Raw genomic sequence first — 21,575 nt, forward strand, 5'->3', positions numbered from 1 at the left:
TCTGAGAATATGTCCACCACTCTGGTGTGTGTGAAGAGAAGTAAGCCAGTTGGAAAATGCTACATATTCTATGATTCCATTCATATGACATTCTGGAAAAGGTAAACCATAGAGGTAGTAAACCCTTTCTCAGTGGTTGCCAGGGCTTGGGGAAGGGGCGGTAGGTGCCTACCAAGTGGGTGTACAGGGGGATTGTTAGGGCGATAGAACTACTGGTATGATATTGAAGAGAGTGGTGGATAAATGACACTATATGACTGTCAAAACCCATAGAACTTTACAGCACAAAAAGTGAACTTTAATGTATGCAAAGTTAAAAAAACAAACAAACAAAAAAGAACAACCAGGAGTCAGGGTTATCCCTGGATAGAACGCAGACTATGACAAAAGAACCTAACTGTATTACAAATGTATGAAATAAACTCACTGAAGGGGGTGGGGAAAAGAGGAGTTGTGATAAGTCGTGTTGATTGCATGCACGGCTGAGATGATATGATGTGATGAGAAAGCACTTCTCCTCTATGGTATTTTCCCCCAAGTCCATCAACAAGTCTAATCAGGAGAAAAAAATCAGACAAACTCAGATTGAGGAAAATTCTACAAAATACTTCCTCAAAAATGTCAAGGTCATGAAGAACAAGGAAAGGTTAAGAAATGGCCACAGACCAGAGGAGGCTGAGAAGCATAATGACTGAGTGTAACGCAGTATCCTGGATGGGATCCTGGATCAGAAAAAGGACATTTGTGGAAAAAAAATTAAAAAATAAAGATAAAAACCCAGTGAAATCTGCGTAAAGTCCAGAGTTAATTTAATAGTGCTAAGCCAGTGTTGGTTTCCTGGTTGTAACAAATACACCATAGTACAACATGGAAAAGTGAGCGAGAGATGTACAGGAATACCCTGTACTACCTTTGCAACTTCTCTATAAACCTAAACTATTCTAAATTAAGTGTATTAAAAATATATGTCATTTACAGTAACATACCAAAACATAAAATACAGAGGTTAGTTTAATAAAAGATGTATTTGACTTCTACAAGGAAAATTATAAAACGTTGCTGAGAGACATTAAAGATAACCTAAATATATAGAAAGATACGCTGTGTTCATTGATTGGAAGACTCAATATTGCTAAGATATCAGTTCTCCCGAAGCTGATCTCTAGATCTCAAGGCTTCCTTTGTGGAAATTAATAAGCTAATTCTAAAATTTATATGGAAAAGCCAAGAAAATAGGATGGACAAAACAACCATGAGAAAGAGCAGAGTTATACATCTAGCTCAATTGGCATAACGTGGTTTATAAAGAAAATGTTCTGCATTCTACTTTGGTGAAGTGTCTGAGGTCTTAAAAGCTTGTGAGCAGCCATCTAAGATACTCCACTTGTCTCACACCTTCGGGAGCAAGGGAGAAGGAAGAAAACTAAACATACAAGGGAAAGATTAGTCCAAAGGACTAACGGACCACATCTACCACAGCCTCCACCAGACTGAGTCCAGTACAGCTAGATGGTGCCCAGCTACCACCATTGACTGCTCTGACAGGGATCACAATAGAGGATCCTGGACAGAGCTGAAGAAAAATGTAGAACAAAATTCTAACTCACAAAAAAAGACCAGACTTGCTGGCCTAAGAGAGACTGGAGAAACCCTGAGAGTATGGCCCCTGGATGTCCTTTTAACTTAGTAATGAAGTCACTCCCGAGGTTCACCCTTCATCCAAAGATTGCACAGGCCCTTAAAAAAAAATGAGACTAAAGGGGCACACCAGCCCAGGGGCAAGGACTAGAAGGCAGGAGGGAACAGGAAAGCTGATAATAGGGAACCCAAGGTCAAGAAGGGAGAGTGTTCACATATCGTGGGGTTGTTAACCAATGTCATAAAACAATATGTGTACTAACTGTTTAATGAGAAGCTAGTTTGTTCTGTAAACCTTCATCTAAAGTACTATAAATTAAAAAAAGTCATCAAAAAAAAAAGTGCAGTCCAAAAGCATGTAGGAGAAAGTTAATAAGCACAGGTATGTTATTTTTCTGTATCACTTGATATCTTATAAAATTTGTATTTCCTGTCATTTCTCATTCTCAATAAATATTAACTTTTAGTCTAAAAAAAAAAATTGTGGAGAGACTTTGTCCAGTAATAGAACAAATTGAAATAACCCATGCTGAAGAAACACTGGGTAGCAAATATGTATATTGAAACAATCCAAACATTTTCAGCTTTCTAGATTAAAATGTTATTTTCATGCAGATTTAAATGGGTTAGGCATTATGGTTTAATGCAAAATTAGTTTGCCTAAGTGGCTGTGTCTTTGAGCCCAAAGAAGCTCACACAGGTGCCTCAGGAACAGTGACACACGCACTCAGCACTAGTCCATGGCACTGCTCCCCAAGACTTAATGATCATTTACATTATGCTATGGATTGCATTTTGTCCCCCAGAAAGACATGTCCCCCATATACCCATGAATGTGGCCCTTTTTTGGAAATAGGGTTTTTGAGGATGCTAACAGTTTGGTTAACAAGAGGTCATATATGAGTAGGGTGGGTTATAATGCTATATGACTGGTGTCTTTGTAGAGGAGGAGAAGAGACAGAGAGAGAGACAGAGGAGGATGCCATGTGACATTGCAAATGCAGGTCAAGGAATGCCTGGAGCTACCAGAAGACAGCGAGAGGAACAGAACAGGTGCTCCCTCAAAGCCTTGGAAGGAATCAACATGGCCGACACCCTGATCTCGTACTCTCAGACTCCAGAACGGTGAGAATAAATTTCTGTCCTTATTAAAAGAAAAAGAAGATTTCTTTGAAAGGACACAGAAAACACTATTAAAACATGATAAACTGGATTCCATCAAAATTTAAAACTTCTACTCATCAAAGAAGCCATTAAGAAAATTAATGGCCAAGTTACAGACTGGAAGAACATATTTGCAACGCATATATCTGATTAAGGACCTATCCACAATGTATAAAAACTTCTGCAACTCAATAATAAAAGATAAATGGCCTAATAAAAATGAACAAAAGATTTTAACAGATACTGCACAAAATCAGATATAAGAATGACAAAAAGAACATGAAAAAACGTTCCTCATGATCAATCATTTGGAAAATGCAAATTCAAGCCACAATGAGATTTTTGCTGCATAGCCACTAGCATGGCTAAAATGAGCATGATTGATCGCAGCGAATACTGGGGAGGATACAGAGCAACTGGAATCCTCGTACATTGCTGGTGGAAGAGTAAAATTGTATAGTCACCTTGAAAACTGTCTGAAAGTTTCTTAAAAATATACCTCTATCCTATGACCCAGAAATGCCATTTCTAGGTATTTACCAAGAGACCGAATACTAGTGTTCACAAAAAGCCTTGCATAAGAATATTCGTAGCCACCTCAGTCATAATAGCCCCAAACTGGGCAGCTCCAGTGCCCATCAGTTGAAGAATGGATAAATCATGCAATGGACTACTACTTAGCAGTAAAAAGGAACAAATTACTAACAGATGTAACAATATGGACGAATCTCAAAAACATTACACTGAGTGAAAAGCCAGAGACAAATACATGCTATATTATTCCAATTACATGAAATTCCAGAACAGGCAAGACAAACCTATGGCAATAGAAATCAGATCTGACGGCTTCTGGGGTGACTGATTGGGAACAAGAACAAGGGTACTTAGGGAGAAAAAGAAACATTCTATATCTGGAGAGACAGCAGCATTACCAGGTGCACATATTTGTCAAAACTGATCAAAATGATACTTCAAATGTACGTATTCCACTGTATGAAGATCGTATCTCATTTTTAAAAATACCCACACAAACTGTAAGAGTTCTAGATGACTAAAAGATAAAATAAATTCAGTGACAGCAGATATCAAAGATGATAAGGTAAAAAAGAGAGAATATCATGCATAATGGAGATTTCAGGGGAAAACTGAGGGCCAAATAACACAAATACAGGATTAATGAATTTAGTAGGAAGAAATCAAATTGACACAATGGAATATACTTAATTATTGACACATAGAAAAGGTCTGAAATAAAGACAATGTAAACAGAGGGGAAAAGCAAGATAGTAAACCAATTACAAAGCCAATAATAAATATGTTCTCCCATACTTCAGCTACCCAGAATCTAGACCTTGCCATTGCCAATAACCGTAAGCCATTGGTGTCATTTTATGCGTCTCATGGACCTTGTACCCTGACCCCTACGATCTTTCAGCCTCGCCAGGACCTCCAGTTAAAGGGTTCCTTTTAAATGTCTCTCACCCCCTGGATGTCCTGCTTCCTTCTCATCCAGCTGAAATGCCACGGTCAGTCATTGTAACATTCCCTTGCACACACTCTCAACTCCCTTGTCCTTCTCTAACTTTAGCACCGTCACTTAGAAAGAGAAGAATCGTAACTAAATTCCCTACGTTGCCTCTCCTGCTGCTGCACACAAGCTGAATATGGTGAAGAAATCATACACAACAACACTGACTGGCCTCAATTTAAAATGACAGGAAGCCTCAAGTGGACCTTAATGCTGCCTGCAATAATGTGGACTTCCCTGGTCCGTTCTCTTCCAGTCTCCTGGATGACTATCCTCTCTATTCAAACCTCCAACACTTCCTGCCCCATTCGTATTCTTAGTTAGCTGGAGACCTTGCTTCATACTTCACCCGACCATTGAAGCTAGTAGAGGAGAATCTCCATAGATTCCCACCATAACTTCTACTCACTTGGCCGTGTCTGTACCCACATGGTCTACTTTCCTCTGTGGTCCTACACCAAAAACATCCATGCTCCTGTCTAAAGCAAGCACCTCCACTCTTTCCCACTTGGATAACCTCTTGCCCTCTTGGGTAACCTCATTCTAGCAATTCACCCTTTTCTTGTCCATTTTTAGACTTGTCATACATCATTCCTGTCAGTATACAAACATGCTATTTCATAAAAACAAAAATTCTTCCCTTCACCCCACTTCACTCATCAGTTATTGTCCTATTGTTCTCCTTTGCAGCAATTTTTTTTTAGGTTGTATATTCCCTGTGTCTGCAATTTATCTCCTCCCATTCTCTTTTAAACTCACTCTAATCAGACTTTTCTTATAGCGCTCCAGAGACACTTCCCTCATCAAGGTCACCAGTGAGCTTGCCATTGTAAATCCAACAGTCAGTGATTAGTTTTCATATATTTTGCCACATCAACAACCCTTGAAACTGCTGATCACTCCTGCCTTTTTTGGTACATTTTCTTCACTCGGCTTCCAAGACAGCACACTCTCTTAGTTTTACATTTACCTCACTGGTTGTTCCTTCTCAGTCGTTGCTGGTTTAACCTCTTCTGCCTCATCTTTTAATTTGGGGGTGTCTCAGGGCTCCATTTCTGGTCCTCTTCTCTTCTATATCTCATTCAGACCCTTGGAGATATTCTTTGGTCATCAATTTCTATCTGCAGCCAGATGTCTTTCTACTCCACACTTGTATACCTAACTCTCTGTACAAGTTCTTTACCAGGAAGTCTGAGAAGCTTCTCAAATTTCGTATGCCCAAAACTGAATTACTGTACACTCCAGTCTTGTAGTTGCTCAAGTTAAAAACCTTCTGGTCATCCTTGGCTCTCTTATTTTCCTTAAACTCCACATGCAATCCAATTTCTCTGTATCTTCCCCTACTGGTCTCGACATCTCGCACAGAAGCTACCCCCAAGCCTCTATCCTTCCTCTCTCCGGGGGTCCTAAAATTACACTCTGCAGGCCCCCTTATTCCTCTCTTCAGGAGGCAGGCAGGAAAGGAAGAAGGGCACAAACTTACACGGGACTCAGCACATTTTCTTCTGTCCCTGCCTTAAGTGCTATTACTGCTACTGCTACCGAAAGCTGTGGAGTCGACTCCGACTCATGGCGACCCCGTGTGTGTCAGAGTCGAACTGTGCTCCATTGGTTTTCAGTGGCTGATTTTTCAGAAGTAGATCACCAGGCCTTTCTTCCGAGGTGCCTCTGGGTGGACTTCAACCTTTCTGTTCGCAGTAGAGGGTGTTAACGATTTGCACCACCTGGGGACTCCTGTGCCATCTAAAGCTACTTGAATTGAAAGCGGTAACAAGCAATTGCTGCAGCAGGGTTGGAGCTGCTATGTAATGGATTAGGAAGAGGAAACCATGATGATAGAATACATACTGAAAACAAAAAGGTATAATCATCATTATTTTCAGATTATATAATTATGTATCTTGAAAACAAGAAAATTTCAGAATTCTTGAGAGAATTTGGTGAGGTAGCTGGCTGTGCAGCTGGGATGGGAGGGATGAACTTGGAGGAAGAACAATCAGCCATTTTTATGGTGCATCTCTGTGGAGTTTGGTTTATTGCAATAAGCATGCATTGTTTTTGTATTTTTTTTAATTAATTTTTATTAAGCTTCAAGTGAACATTTACCATTCCAATCAGTCTGTCACATGTAGGTTTACATACATCTTACTCCCTTCTCCCACTTGCTCTCCCCCTATTGAGTCAGCCCTTTCAGTCTCTCGTTTCGTGCCAATTTTGCCATCTTCCCTCTCTCTCTATCTTCCCATCCCCCCTCCAGTCAAGAGTTGCCAACACACTCTCCAGTGTCCACCTGATTTAATTAGCTCGCTCTTCATCAGCATCTCTCTCCCCCGCACTGACCAGTCCCTTTCATGTCTGATGAGTTGCCTTCGGGGATGGTTCCCGTCCTGTGCCATCAGAAGTTCTGGGGAGCATTGTCTCTGGGATTCCTCTAGTCACAGTCATACCATTAGGTATGGTCTTTTCATGAGAATTTGGGGTCTGTATCCCATTGGTCTCCTGCTCCCTCAGGAGTTGTCTGTTGTGCTCCCTGACAGGGCAGACATCGATTGTGGCCGGGCACCAACTAGTTCTTCTGGTCTCAGGATAATGTAGGTCTCTGGTTCATGTGGCCCTTTCTGTCTCTTGGGTTCTTATTTGTCGTGTGACCTTGGTGTTCTTCCTTTGCCTTTGCTCCAGGTGGGTTGAGACCAATTGATGTATCTTAGATGTCCGCTTGTTGGCATTTAGGACCCCAGGCGCCACAATTCAAAGTGGGATGCAGAATGTTTTCATAATAGAATTATTTTGCCCATTGACTTAGAAGTCCCCTCAAACCAAGTTCCCCAGACCCCAGCCCCTGCTCCGCTGACCTTTGAAGCTTTCATTTTGTCCCGGAAACCTCTTTGCCTTTAGTCCAGTCCAATTAGGCTGACCTTCCTTGTATTGAGTGTTGTCTTTCCCTTCACCCAAAGCAGTTCTTATCTACAGATTGATCAATAAAAAGCCCTCTCCCTCCCTCCCTCCCTCCCCACTTTGTAACCACAAAAGTATGTGTTCTTCTCCATTTTTTCTATTTCTCAAGATCTTATAATAGTGGTCTTATACAATATTTGTCCTTTTGCAACTGACTCATTTCGCTCAGCATAATGCCTTCCAGATTCCTCCATGTTATGAAATGTTTCACAGATTCGTCACTGTTCTTTATCGATGCGTAGTATTCCATTGTGTGAATATACCACAATTTATTTACCCATTCATCCGTTGACGGACACCTTGGTTGCTTCCAGCTTTTTGCTATTGTAAACAGAGCTGCAATAAACATGGGTGTGCATATATCTGTTTGTGTGAAGTCTCTTGTATCTCTAGGGTATATTCCCAGGAGTGGGATTTCTGGGTTGTATGGAAGTTCTATTTCTAACTGTTTAAGATAACGCCAGATGGATTTCCAAAGCGGTTGTACCATTTTACAATCCCACCAGCAGTGTATGAGAGTTCCAATCTCTCCGCAGCCTCTCCAACATTTATTATTTTGTGTTTTTTGGATTAATGCCAGCCTTGTTGGAGTGAGACGGAATCTCATCGTAGTCTTAATTTGCATTTCTCTAATGGCTAATGATCGGGAGCATTTTCTCATGTATCTGTTGGCTGCCTGAATATCTTCTTTAGTGAAATGTGTGTTCATATCCTTTGCCCACTTCTTGACTGGGTTGTTTGTCTTTTTGTGGTTGAGTTTTGACAGAATCATGTAGATTTTAGAGATCAGGCGCTGGTCTGAGATGTCATAGCTGAATATTCTTTCCCAGTCTGTAGGTGGTCTTTTTACTCTTTTGGTGAAGTCTTTAGATGAGCATAGGTGTTTGATTTTTAGGAGCTCCCAGTTATCTGGTTTCTCTTCATCATTTTTGGTAATGTTTTGTATTCTGTTTATGCCCTGTATTAGGGCTCCTAGGGTTGATCCTATTTTTTCTTCCATGATCTTTATCGTTTTAGTCTTTATGTTTAGGTCTTTGATCCACTTGGAGTTAGTTTTTGTGCATGGTGTGAGGTATGGGTCCTGTTTCATTCTTTTGCAAATGGATATCCAGTTATGCCAGCACCATTTGTTAAAAAGACTATTATTTCCCCAATTGACTGACACTGGTCCTTTGTCAAATATCAGCTGCTCATACGTGGATGGATCTATGTCTGGGTTCTCAATTCTGTTCCATTGGTCTATGTGCCTGTTGTTGTACCAATACCAGGCTGTTTTGACTACTGTGGCTGTAAAATAGGTTCTGAAATCAGGTAGAGTGAGGCCTCCCACTTTCTTCTTCTTTTTCAGTAATGCTTTGCTTATCCGGGGGTTCTTTCCCTTCCATATGAAATTGGTGATTTATTTCTCTATCCCCTTAAAATATGACATTGGTATTTGGATTGGAAGTGCGTTATATGTATAGATGGCTTTTGGTAGAATAGACATTTTTACTATGTTAAGTCTTCCTATCCATGAGCAGGGTATGTTTTTCCACTTAAGTATGTCCTTTTGAATTTCTTGTAGCAGAGTTTTATAGTTGTCTTTGTATAGGTCTTTTACATCCTTGGTAAGATTTATTCCTAAGTATTTTATCTTCTTGGGGGCTACTGTGAATGCTATTGATTTGGTTATTTCCTCTTCGGTGTTCTTTTTGTTGATGTAGAGGAATCCAAGTGATTTTTGTATGTTTATTTTATAACCTGAGACTCTTCCAAACTCTTCTATTAGTTTCAGGAGTTTTCTGGAGGGTTCCTTAGGGTTTTCCATGTATACGATCATGTCATCTGCAAATAGTGATAGCTTTACTTCCTCCTTACCAATCTGGATACCCTTTATTTCTTTGTCTAGCCTAATTGCCCTGGCTAGGACTTCAAGTACGATGTTGAATAAGAGCAGTGATAAAGGGTATCCTTGTCTGGTTCCCGTTCTCAAGTGAAATGCTTTCAGGTTCTCTCCATTTAGAGTGATATTGGCTGTTGGCTTTGCATAGATGCCCTTTATTATGTTGAGGAATTTTCCTTCAATTCCTATTTTGGTAAGAGTTTTTATCATAAATGGGTGTTGGACTTTGTCAAATGCCTTTTCTGCATCTATTGATAAGATCATGTGGTTTTTGTCTTTTGTTTTATTTATGTGATGGATTACATTAATGGTTTTTCTGATATTAAACCAGCCTTGCATACCTGGTATAAATCCCACTTGATCAGGGTGAATTATTTTTTGATGTGTTGTTGGATTCTATTGGCTAGAATTTTGTTGAGGATTTTTGCATCTATGTTCATGAGGGATATAGGTCTAAAATTTTCTTTTTTTGTAATGTCTTTACCTGGTTTTGGTATCAGGGAGATGGTAGCTTCATAGAATGAGTTGGATATTATTCCGTGTTTTTCTATGCTTTGAAATACCTTCAATAGTAATGGTGTTAAGTCTTCTCTGAAGGTTTGGTAGAACTCTGCAGTGAAGCCATCTGGGCCAGGACTTTTTTTTGTTGGAAGTTTTTTGATTACCGTTTCAATCTCTTTTTTTGTTATGGGTCTATTTAGTTGTTCTACTTCTGAATGTGTTAGTTTAGGTAGGTAGTATTTTTCCAAGAATTTATCCATTTCTTCTAGGTTTTCAAATTTGTTAGAGTACAATTTTATGTAGTAATCTGAAATGATTCTTTTAATTTCATTTGGCTCTGTTGTGATGTGGTCCTTCTCGTTTCTTATTCGGGTTATTTGTTTCCTTTCCTGTTTTTCTTTAGTCAGTCTAGCCAATGGTTTATCAATTTTGTTAATTTTTTCAAAGAACCAGCTTTTGGCTTTGTTAATTCTTTCAATTGTTTTTCTGTTCTCTAATTCATTTAGTTCAGCTCTAATTTTTATTATTTGTTTTCTTCTGGTTCCTGATGGGTTCTTTTGTTGCTCATTTTCTATTTGTTCAAGTTGTAGGGACAGTTCTCTGCTTTTGGCTCTTTCTTCTTTTTGTATGTGTGCATTTATCGATATAAATTGGCCTCTGAGCACTGCTTTTGCTGTGTCCCAGAGGTTTTGATAGGAAGTATTTTCATTCTCGTTGCTTTCTAAGAATTTCCTTATTCCCTCCTTGATGTCTTCTATAACCCAGTCTTTTTTCAGGAGGGGATTGTTCAGTTTCTAAGTATTTGATTTCTTTTCCCTAGTTTTTCTGTTATTGATTTCTAGCTTCATTGCCTTGTGGTCTGAGAAGATGCTTTGTAATATTTCGATGTTTTGGATTCTGCAAAGATTTGTTTTATGCCCTAATATGTGGTCTATTCTAGAGAATGTTCCATGTGCACTAGAAAAAAAAGTATATTTTGCAGCAGTTGGGTGGAGAGTTCTGTATAAGTCAATGAGGTCAAGTTGGTTGATTGTTGTAAGTAGGTCTTCCGTGTCTCTATTGAGCTTCTTACTGGATGTCCTGTCCTTCTCCAAAAGTGGTGTGTTGAAGTCTCCTACTATATATGTGGAGGTATCTATCTCACTTTTCAATTCTGTTAAAATTTGATTTATGTATCTTGCAGCCCTGTCATTGGGTGCGTAAATATTTAATATGGTTATGTCTTCCTGATCAATTGTCCCTTTTATCATTATATAGTGTCCTTGTTTGTCCTTTGTGGTGGATTTAAGTCTAAAGTCTATTTTGTCAGAAATTAATATTGCTACTCCTCTTCTTTTTTGCTTATTGTTTGCTTGATATATTTTTTTCCATCCTTTGAGTTTTAGTTTGTTTGTGTCTCTAAGTCTAAGGTGTGTCTCTTGTAGGCAGCATATAGAAGGATTGTGTTTCTTTATCCAGTCCGTGACTCTCTGTCTCTTTATTGGTGGATTTAGTCCATTTACATTCAGCTTAATTATAGATAAATAAGGTTTTTAGTGCTGTCATTTTGATGCCTTTTCATGTGTGTTGTTGGCCATTTCATTTTTTCACATGCTTTTTTGTGCTGAGACGTTTTTCTTAGTAGCTTGTGAGATCCTCACTTTCATAATGTTTAACTTTGTGTTTGTTGAGTCATTACGTTTTTCTTGGCTTTTTTCTTGAGTTATGGAATTGATATTCCTTTTTGTGGTTACCTTATTATTTACCCCTATTTTTCTAAGTAAAAACCTAACTTGTATCCTTCTATATCGCCTTGTATCACTCTCCATCTGGCAGTTCAATGCCTCCTATATTTAGTCCCTCTTTTTGATTATTGTGATCGTTTATCTATTGATTTCCATGATTTCCTGTTGTGTGCCTTATTTTGTTTATTTATTTATTTATTAGAATTAGTCTTAATTTGTTTGTTTTTGTGCTTTCCCTATTTGAGTTGCGTTGATATCAGGGTGTTCTGTTTTGTGACCTTGTATTGTGCTGGTACCTGATATTATTGGTCATCAGGCCAAACAATCTCCTTTAGCATTTCTTGCAGTCTTGGTTTAGTTTTTGCAAATTCTCTAAACTTGTGTTTATCTGTAAATATCTTAATTTCTCCTTCATATTTCAGAGAGAGTTTTGCTGGATATATGATCCTTGGTTGGCAGTTTTTCTCGTTCAGTGCTCTGTATACGTCGTCCCATTCCCTTCTTGCCTGCATGGTTTCTGCTGAGTAGTCTGAACTTATTCTTATTGATTCTCCCTTGAAGGAAACCTTTCTTTTCTCCCTGGCTGCTTTTAAAATTTTCTGTTTATCTTTGGTTTTGGCAAGTTTGATGATAATATGTCTTGGTGTTTTTCTTTTTGGATCAACCTTAAATGGGGTTCGATGAGCATCTTGGATAGATATCCTTTCGTCTTTCATGATGTCAGGGAAGTTTTGTGTCAGGAGTTCTTCAACTATTTTCTCTGTGTTTTCTGTCCCCCCTCCCTGTTCTGGGACTCCAATCACCCGCAGGTTATCCTTCTTGATAGAGTCCCACATAATTCTTAGGGTTTCTTCATTTTTTTTAATTCTTTTATCTGATTTTTTTTCAGCTATGTTGGTGTCGATTCCCTGGTCCTCCAGAAGTCCCAGTCTACATTCTAATTGCTCGAGTCTGCTCCTCTGACTTTCTATTGCGTTGTCTAATTCTGTAATTTTATTGTTAATCTTTTGGATTTCTACATGCTGTCTCTCTATGGATTCTTGCAACTTATTAATTTTTCCACTATGTTCTTGAATAATCTTTTTGAGTTCTTCAACAGTTTTATCAGTGTGTTCCTTGGCTTTTTCTGCATTTATCCTAATTTCATTCGTGATATCTTTAAGCATTCTGTAGATTAGTTTTTTATATTCTGTATCTGATAATTCCAGGATTGTATCTTCATTTGGGAAAGATTTTGATTCTTTTGTTTGGGGGGTTGGAGAAGCTGTCGTGGTCTGTTTCTTTATGTGGATTGATATGGACTGCTGTCTCCAAGCCATCACTGGGAAACTAGATTTTCCAGGTAATCAGCTAAAAAAATGCAGTCAAATCCCTATCTGAATTCTCCCTCTGGCTCCAGGTATTCGGATGTTAATGGAGCCGCCTGGGGAGGGTGGGGGAGGGATCAGAGAGCTAGGAGGGTAGCACCACAGAATATAGAGCTGATCACTGCGTTCACGCTCCGCCCCCATCTGCCAAAATCCGGGCGGGACGGCTCCCCGGTAGGGAAACTACTCTCCCCACTCCGAGACCAGTCACTTCCTCCTGGGGACTTCTCCCTCCGGTGCGCGACACCGCTCGCGCGAACTGGGTGGGCGTCTCCCTCACGAACGGGTGGGCCCGCCCCCAGGGTCTATTCAGGAGAATATAATTGGACCCCGCGCTCACGCCCCGCCTGCTTTCGCCAAGATCCCAGCGGGACGGCTCCCGGGCTGGGACGCTGCTCTCCCCGCTCCAAGACCAATCACTTCCTCCCGGGGACTTCTCCCTCCGGTGCGCCGCGACACACGCGAGAACTGGGTGGGCGTCCCCCCCGCACGAACGTGTGGGCCCCGCCCCGGGGTCACTTTAGGGAAATATAGCTGACCCCCCCCCCCGCTCGCGCCCCGCCCGCTTCTCGCCAAACTCCCGGCGGGACGGCTTCCTGGCTGGGATGCTGCTCTCCCTGCTCCAAGATCAGTCACTGCCTCCCGGGTGCTTCTCCCTCTGGCTGCGCTGCTACGCCACCCGCGCCAACCAGCTAGACTCTCTCCCGGGATGGGTTCGGGGGGTAGGGCTGGGCCCCTTGTCTGTGCCGTCTGCCCCCCTGGGCTCTGCCCCAGATTGGGCTCCGAAGGTCACCTGCCTGATACGCTGGCTCCCAGTTCTGAAAACAGTCGCTGTCTGCCTGTATTTGTTCGTTTTCCGTCTCTAAGTCTGTGCTTGTTGTTCAGAGTTCGTAGATTGTTATGTATGTGATCGATTCACTTGTTTTTCTGAGTCTTTGTTGCAAGAGGGATCCTCGGTAGCGTCCACCTAGTCCGCCATCTTGGCCCCGCCTCCTGCTTTTGTATTTTGAAAGAAAAACACAATGATAATTTTTTTTAAGTAAGATAAAAGTTCTCATCATAGCAAAAACAGCTGAAATAAAATTAAGTATATTTAAGCTTCACAGAGACCTGGGGAATCAGAATTAAGTTGATGACACCAATTTAATGCCAAGTCCTGTCTACTTCATCAACTTTCTCCAATGTTAGGATTCCGCGGCTGGATTTCTACGTAGATTGTGTAAGAATGGTGATTCTCCAACAAGAAAGGTTTTCCTCGGTCAACTCTCACCTTCCCTTGCGTACGTAAAGGTATCTTTCTTCCTGTCAGGGTAGGTTTCAGTTAGACCAACAGTCACTGTGAGTCTGAATCAACTCAACGGCAACTGTTTTGTTTTTGAAGCTGAGTAACATTAAAAATGGGAAGAACGTGAGCTAACCAATGAATAATCCTTTCCAAATCTAAATGACAGTGAGCCTCAAAAAGATGTAAGTAATTGGTCCAAGGTCACACAACTAGGAGGTGGCAAAGCTAGAATTTCTATAATGATACCTCACCTCCCATATTTTTGTACCCCCGGTATCTCAAGATAATTAATAAGTGCTCAATTAACGCTGGTTAAATGAACAAATGAAAGTTTTTCCCCTTCATCAAAAAAAAAAAAAAAAATTCCTTTATCAAGACTCCAATAATTTCTGGGTGTGAAGGAGAGAATTAAGTCACTTTATTTCTTCTCTTCCTCTCAACTCCTCCGCCACCTGTATACATGATGTTAAACACTGGAAAATAAAGAGGGAAATCATACTAAGACCCTGGGAAATCAATCAAGTGCAAGGAAGCACTTAAAGAGAAACATTTGCAAAAGACACTGTATGGAATGATCAAGGAAAAAAAAAAATTTTTTTTTTTTTTTTTTTTGACCAAAGCCGCTCATGATACATACAACGATTTGGGTGATGAACACCGTTATATTTATTTTAGCATTTTGCAAATATTTCTTTCCATATGTGTCCTTTTGTGTTTTTTGCTTTCTTTTTTGTTTGTTTTTTCTTCTGATTTACTCATCCGGCTATCTGCAGAGGCCTTAAGTGTCAGTAGGGAGGTTCCAGCTACTAGTTGGGGTGTCTTGCTCCAAATAAATTACAGTTCCTGGGAATTGCAGACAAGGACCCATCCCTGTTATTTGTAATTTCCAGGAATCTACCCGGGCCTCTTCCAAATTCCACTGCTGGAAAGGAAACCACAAATATCAGAGCTGCATTGCTCCATTAGATGCCTGTCCATCACCTTTTGATCCCAAGATCCTGACACCCTGCCTGCAGCCCTGCCAGAGGCGCCTTTGAATGACGACATTTTTGTTACAGTACTTTAACACTCTAATAAATTCCTCAGTTGTGGTCAGTCCGCCAGACTATTTAGACATCATCCACAAACTGTTTGGGCTGCAGGGGAGGGTCTGGCATGCACATTTCAGGCCGGCTCAGATTGTTTCAAACGAGTGGGGATGTAATGTATCTTCTTAGGGAGATTCTCTAAAGGGTTTCTCCAATTAAACACCATCCACAAAACAACCTGAAATGTAGAGAAATTCATGAAGCATGGGTTAATTGACAGAGTGGCTTTTAAGTAAAATCACATCATCTGGTTTTGTCACAGCAAAAAAAAAAAAAAAAATTGATTAAGGAGATCTGCAAATGGTGGCAAAGAGGAATTATCAGGCCTCTCAGGGAATGAGTGCCCTCTGTTGATCCTAGACCCTGGATGGTTTCATAGGTTGTAGTTATTTTGTTAGCTGTTCTGGAGTTGCCTCTGACTCACGAGGACACCGTGCCCAAGAAAAGGAAACTCTGCCTAGTCTTAAGCCATAATCATTTGCATGAAGTGCACTGGCCCAGAATCGAACCTGGGTCTCCTGCGTGGAAGGCAAGAATTCTACCACAGCTCCATCATCACCGCCTCTTCATGAGCTGTAGGTTTGCCTTATTGGCTTGTTTATTGGTTGTAGGTTAAGAGAGTTTTTGAAAAAGCTCTAGAGACTCTAAGCCTGGACTGTCTTGAAGTATAGCCAGTTGGAAATGAAGATTTTAATTTTTTATTTTATCTCATGTTAATTAATTTAAATGGTAATGGAAAGAAATAGACTAGATTATTGGAAGTTTTAAGTATGTTTGATACAACTTGGATATGTGAATCTTCTTTTTCAACTGTAAACTTTGTGAAACCCAAATACAGATTTAAAACTTCTGAAGAAAATGTGGTGCCCAGATTAAGATGTGTGAACTGAAAATTCACACAGGATTTTAAGGACTCAGCATGAAAAACATGCAAAATATTTAATTAATAGTATCTCTTTTTTTTTTCTATATTGACTCAATGTTGAAATGACAATATTTTGTATAAATTGGGTTGAATAAAATATTAAAACTAATTTCATCCATTTCTTTTTAGTTTTTAAATGAGGCTACTAGATGTTTTTTTTAGATGTGGGTCACACTATATTTCTATTGGGCCTCACCGATCTAGGCTTGTTACTACTCCTGCTGACTTACGGTAGCTGATGTGGCTTACAGCACCATGTCAGGAATCGTATACCTAGGAAATGGGCCCACAGGCTTCTTTAGATTTTGTGGCCTGAGCCCCCTAAAACCTTGACAGCTCCAAGTCTGCTGTATGGAGTGATATACGGGGGGTTCGTTTCACCAGTGTGTGTCCAATAAAGTAAGCAGAATTAAATTTATGTTAATTCAGCTATCTGGACTGATTAGCAACATCATGATAAATTGAAAAGAAGTTGACATTGTCAACATTGCATTCTACTTGGATCAATAATCAACGTCCTGTAAATAGCAGTGAAGAAATCAAAGGACGTACCACGCTGGGCATATCCGCTACAAAAGTTTTAAAAAGCAAAGATGTCACTTTGGTGACTAGGGTGCACCTAACCAAAGCCATGTTCTTTTTTTTTTTTAAAAAAAAAAAAACATTTTATTGTGTTTTAGGTGAAAGTTTACATGGCAAGTTAGTTTCCCATTCAACAATTCACACACAAACTGTTCCGTGACATTGGCTATTATCACCGCAATGTGTCAGCACTCTGCCCATTTCTACCCTGCCTTTCCAGTTTCCATTCGTCCACTTTCCCTGCCCCTCCTTGCCTTCTCATCTTTGGTTTTGGGCAAAAGTTTTCTGTCTGGTCTCGTATAGTTGATTGCTGTAAGGAACACATTCCTCTAGGGTGTTATTCTTTATTTTATAGGCCAATCTATTATTTGGCTGAAAGGTGATCTCCTCTATTGTGTCCCTTGTCAGAGCAGTCAGTAGTGGTAGCCAGGCACCACCTAGTTCTGGTCTCAGGCTAGAGGAGGCTGTGGTTCACGTGCACCATTAATCCTGTGTAGTAGTTGTTTCTTTGAGTTTCCGGTTTCCTTCAATCTCCTTTGCCCCAGATGAGCCATGGTCTTTTTAATCGCTTTACTGCATTCATAAGTTGGATAATAAAAAAGGAAGACAAATTAATGCATTCAAACTGTGGTATTGGTGAAGAATATTGAATATACCGTAGACTGCCAAAAGAATAAACAAGTCAGTCTTAGAAGAAATACAACCAGAATATTCCTTAAAAGCTGGGATGGAGAGACTTCAGCTCACTTACTTTGAATATGTTGTCAGGAAAGACCAGCCGCTAGAAAAGGACATCATGTTTGCTAAAGTAGAGGGTCAGCAAAAAGGAGCAAAATCCTCAGCAAGATAGACAGACACAATCTCCACAACAATGAATTAAAACATATCATGAAGATGTGCAGAGGACCGGGCAATGTTTTGCCCTGTTATACATAAGGTCGCCATGAGTCAGAGCCAACTCAATGGTATCTAAAACAATTCAGCTATATTTTAAGTTCAGCGCTTCATCAGGTGCTTTTGGAGATCAGAGGTAAGAGTTTAGAGACTTGTAAAGCAAAACATATAACATAAAACAAATAGTGACCAGTGGAAGACAGTGCAATAAGGCACCAAAATGAGGTACATAGCAGGCTTGCCAGCAGAAATACAGGACTCCTAGGTAAATGTGAATTTCAGTTAAACAAAAGCTAAACGTAATTTTTTAGTTTAAGTACCCTATGTCCCAATTATTGAGGGAGGCATACTAATACCAATTTTTTTTTTTTATTGCTATTTATCTGAAATTTAAATTTAGCTACATGACCTATATTTTTATTTGCTAAATCTAGCAACCTTAGGATATAAGGGCTTTAGAATATTAGAGAAAAGAGACATCTTTTCCCTCGGAAGAACTGAGCCCAGTTCTACAGGGGGGGTTAGGGCTGTGCATAGAATTTTCCACCCTGGAAACCCTGGTGGTATAGTGGTTAAGTGCTACAGCTGCTAACCAAAAGGCTGGCAGTTCAAATCTACCAGGCGCTCCTTGGAAACCTACGGGGCAGTTCTTCTCTGTTCTATAGGGTTGCTATGAGTCGAAATTGACTCGACAGCAATGGGTTTGGTTTTTGGTTTGGGTTAGTAAATAAATAATGCATATCTTTCTTTTGTACTGCTCTCTTGCCTCCTGGATAAGACCTGAGCTCTGCTCAATCCTTGTGCAGTTTAGTGGTGAAAGGGAGCAGGAGGGGCTGGCCTACCTTATACCTTTGCATTTATGACTTTTCTCCTAGCCCACCGGCTGGCATAGGCAGAAGCCAGGTGTTACTGTGGGAATGAGCTTTAGAAGCATCTAGACTGGACAGTAGGAGTTGGTAAATCAAGCCCACAAACACATTTAAACTGCTATAGAACCTATACTGAAACATGGAGGGAAAGAAATTCACAAAGATCAAGAAGTACCATGATCCTCTCCTCACAATGGACAAAGGATTCTCTCTCCAGTGAAAACAGCATGTTGGACAGGATATCTGTAAGGACATCAAGACCTAAGAACTCACCTGTGTTTTGCCATGTCCTGATACTTCGTCCCACTTTCATGTTAAACTAAAGAGGGTGAGGAAGGCGTCTCCTTGAAGTCAGAGAGTAGATGGTGAAGGAACCTGTTCTGTACAATAGACACACGTGAGCCCAGGAACCCTCACACAGGTCTCCAAGTGCCAAAGGAAAAAGGCAGATCCCAAGTATTCCACTTCCTGTCATTACCTGACAAAGGAGAACTTCATCCCTGAGTTTCCAGTCATGGGATTCCCGAAGGACTAATTGCTTAGGGGTGTGAGCTAACATAATTGCCTGAGATCAGAACTGCTTTCTTGTCCTCACAGCCTTCAAGCACCCTCTTTGTTACCAATCCTGCTCTTTTAACCCTCTTTGCAGAATTTGAGCAGTTATGGCACTTAGGTTACCTGCATAAGATTATCTCATTTATTGATTTCTATCTTTGGGTTTGCCGTATCCAGGATATCTCCAGTTATCCCAAAGAAATGCCAGAATCCTAGAGAAAAATTAATTTTTATTTAGAAATTTAAATAGGATGTATAAAATGGTTGAGGGTAGGATCGTGTCAAAATAAAGTCAAACAATTCCAGATGAAGCCAACTTACATGTTTGATTTTCTGAGTCTTTCTAACTACTGTTTTGTGGCCCATTGTCCCACCACGTGTCAAACTATAGGTTTCTGACCTTTTGTTCAGAAAATGACTAGAATGCAAACACAGATTATTAAACATTGTTAAAGATATTAAAGCTCCACTTTTCCTCACCTTGTTACCCACAACGGACATAGGACTTGGGTCTATAGATACTTGAATGTGAATCTGGGAAATTTTAAAAGACAAAAGGTATATAAACATGTGGGCAAATCTATGTGAATATTGACCCTATAAATCAATATTAATAATGTAAGGGTGAGGTTTAAAATTCATTCCTGTTTTGTTTGTAATTTCTTTGAATTTACAGTTTGTCAAGGGGGGAACTGATGTCTCCTCAGAACTAGGTCCTCTCATCTCCTGAACGTAATAGGCTTCTCCATGTACTTAAATCCGATTTTAAGTCCCTCAGTAAACTTCAATGGCTTTTTTTTTTTTAATCTGTACTTTTATTTTGAAACTCATTCTCAGACAGTTTACATCTGTGATTGCTTTAACGATTAGAATCTTTTCCCACTGTATTTTCTAAATGCTTTTTGGTTGTAACTAGGGAAAGATCTTGGCTTTTTCCTGTATTTATTTTATTTTTATGTTTTAGAAATTGAGATTTTATTTGTGGCTTAATATGTAATGCTTTTTATAAAGTTTCATGTTTTCTGGAAAAAGTCATACTCTGTAGGGTACACAGGGTGAAATGCACCCCTTAAATACATCTGACTAATAGCATTTTTTTTTTCTAAATCGTTGTTGTTAGGTGCTGATAAGTCGGTTCTGACGCAGAACGACTCCCTATGTACAACAGAATGAAAAAACTGCCCTATCCTGCACCATCCTGACAATCATTGCTATGTTTGAGCCCCTTGTAGCAACTGTGTCAATCCATCTCTTCAAGAGTCTTCTTCTTTGCTGACACTCTACAAAGCATGATGTCCTTCTCCAGGGACTGGTTCCTCCTAATAATACGTCCAAAGTACGTGAGTATGGAGTCTTGCCATATTTGCTTCTAATGAACATTCTGGCTGTACTTATTCCAAAACAGGTTTGCTCATTCTTTTGGGAGTCCATGGTATATTCAATTTTCTTCTCAAATACCATAATACAAACACATCAATTTTTCTTTGGTCTTCCTTATTCATTGTTCAGCTTCCCCAAGCACATGAGGCAATTAAAAATACCATGACTTGGGTCAGAGGCACCTTAGTCCTCAAGGTGACATCTTGGCCTTTCAACACTTTTGCGGAGGTCTTTTGCAGCAGACTTGCCCAATGTGGTATGCCATCTGATTTCTTTTCTTTTTAATTTTATTGTGCTTTAGGTGAAAGTTTACAGCTCAAGTTAATTTCTCATTCAAAAATTTATACACATATTGTTTTGTGACATTAGTTGCAATCCCCATAACGTGACAGCAAGATCCCCCTTCTACCCCAGGTACCTAGCTCCATTCGTCTAGTTCCTGGTCCCTTCCTGCCTTCTCGTCTTGCGTTTGGGCAGGAGTTGCCTATTTGGTATCATATATTTGATTGAACTAAGAAGCACGTTCCTCACATGTGTTATTTTTGTTTTATAGGCCTGTCTAAACTTTGTCTGAAAAGTGGGCTTCGGGAATGGTTTCAGTTCTGAGTTAGCAGCGTGTCTGGAGGCCGTAGTCTTGGGGGTTCCTCCAGTCTCTGTGAGACCAATAAGTCTGGTCTTTTTTCATGAATTTAAATTTTGTTCTACAATCTTCTCGCGTTCAGTCCAGGACTCTCTGTTGTGATCCTTATCTGAGCAGTTGGTGGAGGTAACTGGGCACCATCTTGTTCTTCTGGTTGCAGGCTGGCGGAGTCTCTGGTTCATGTGGTTCTTTAGTCCTTTGGACTATTATTTTCCTTGCGTCTTTGGTTTTCTTCATTCTCCTTTGCTTCAAACATAACGGGAACAATAGGTGTATTTTAGATGGCAGCTCACAAGCTTTTAAGACTCAAGATGCTACTCACAGAAGTATGATGTAGAACATTTTCTTTATGACCTATGTTACGCCAGTTGACCTAGATGCCCCCTGAGACCATGGTCCTCAGCCCTTGGCTCCAGTAACTCCAGGTGTTTGGATATGCCTAGGAAGGTTCTACGACTTTGCCTTGGTCAAGCTGTGCTGGCTTCCCCTATATTGTGTGTTGTCTTTCCCTTCACCAAAGCTAACACTTGTCTACTATCTAGTTAGTGATTTCCTCTCACCACCCGTCCTCTCCCTCATAACTATCAAAGAATGTTTT

This window comes from Elephas maximus, chromosome 19, assembly GCF_024166365.1.
Source record: "Elephas maximus indicus isolate mEleMax1 chromosome 19, mEleMax1 primary haplotype, whole genome shotgun sequence".
Classification (NCBI taxonomy): Eukaryota; Metazoa; Chordata; class Mammalia; order Proboscidea; family Elephantidae; genus Elephas; species Elephas maximus.